The sequence below is a fragment of the Chrysochloris asiatica genome, unplaced genomic scaffold, assembly GCF_000296735.1.
Source record: "Chrysochloris asiatica unplaced genomic scaffold, ChrAsi1.0 scaffold00019, whole genome shotgun sequence".
Classification (NCBI taxonomy): domain Eukaryota; kingdom Metazoa; phylum Chordata; class Mammalia; order Afrosoricida; family Chrysochloridae; genus Chrysochloris; species Chrysochloris asiatica.
In genome coordinates, this window is record NW_006408537.1 from 17166260 (window position 1) to 17167971 (window position 1712).

Consider the following 1712-nt stretch of genomic DNA (forward strand, 5'->3'; position numbering starts at 1 on the left):
TGGATGACTCTATGTCCCATCAGGTTTTGGTAGTGGAATAGGAGTGTTGTGTGGAGAATGGATAAGTATGAGGATGTGGGCTGCAAGGAATTGGGAAACAATGGGTTGGAGGTCATGGAGATCCTCAGGACTAAGGGGGTATTGAGGGACAGCGATTTGACACATAGGATCCTTTAATGAAATTTTATAGGAGTGTGGTGAAGGGAGATGACAGGGATGTCAGTATCCAAATTATGGGATTATTTGGTGAAGTATCTAGGGGATTTACACAGGGATCAGGTGTCTGTACTAATAGAAGGTTGGGGTGTGTCTTAGAAATTCAATTTGTGTAAGCTATCATGCCCTAAAAGAGAAATGAGTTAAACCTCAATAGGAACAACTGAAGGGTGGTGTTTGTTTGGGAGCAGCAGGTATGCCTTTCATTCTGTTTACTGAGACTGACGAAGGGAAGAATTCACTGCTAATTTCTGTTAGAACTGAAAGACTCACCCCAGTATCCAGTAGGAAAGAGATGGTTTTACTGGATACTATCACTACTACCCTGGGTTCTGAGCACATATTTGCTGTGGGGGCGGAGAATACCGCGCACCAGTCAGTTTTCTGAAGAAAGCTAATAAGGATGAAGGGTCTTTCACCAGTGGTTGGGGGCTAAAGATTGGACTGAACCTGACCTGGGAGGGTGTCCCTGTCTGGGGTAGTCCATCTTCCAGTGGCCTCATTGACCACTCTTTGGGTATGGCTTGGTCGGTGGCCTCGGGCTAGGGCATCTTTTGCCCAGTGTCCAGTCTGCCCACATTGAGAGCACGGTCCAGGGAGTATTGTGCTTTATCCTGCTCTGGGCTGGGGTGAGTGTGAGGTGGCAGACACTAGAGTCTGATATTGAATGTGGAGTTTTTACTTTTTGGTTCCTCTGTTCCTCATCTTGCTTCTTAAAAAAAAAAACATTTAAGAATGCTTTTAGAAAATTTCACTATGGGGTTGAGGACCTTCCTCTAACTTTTGTAATTTCCTTCTAATACTGGGTGCAGACTGGCAAATAAACTGCAAATAAAGGAAAGTTTGGCCTTCTCTTGATTCTGGGTTCATGTTGGTATACTTCATCATGACCTCTGAAAGGTGGGAAAGAAAAGGGCACGTTTTTCATTGGGGCCTTGGTTGACCTTACATAATTTATCATAATTGACAGCCTTATGGGCATTTTTATCCATTACACTGTAAAATAAGTAATCGTGTAATCCCTTTGTTAGGTGCCTTCACTTCCATGTTGATAATTCCAATTAGGCTGTCTGCAGAGAGAGGGCATCTGCTGCTTCACCACAGGGTGAAGGGTGGGGGCCTGCTCATGGAAGGCATTATCATTGACTTCTGCTGTTCTCCATATGAGTTCCTTTTCCTCTGTGGTCAGGTGTAAATATCTTGCCATGTTAAACTAAAAGACTGGGTTGTCTGAAGGAACTCCTTGTGGAGCTTGATTGGGTTTTCAGAAAAGGATCCTAAGCATTCTTGGATCTAGGAAAGACTGGACATAGAAAAAGGAACATGCATTAGGGTGGGGCCATTGACCACAGCCTCTTCCCTTAAGGGGAGGATAGTTGGTGCTGTACCGGGATTGGGTGACTGGTGGCAAGGGAGAATCAAGGTAATACAGAAACAGCTGCAAGCATACATTGACAAAGAACTTCCAGATGTTCAAGTTGGATTCAGAAGAGGCC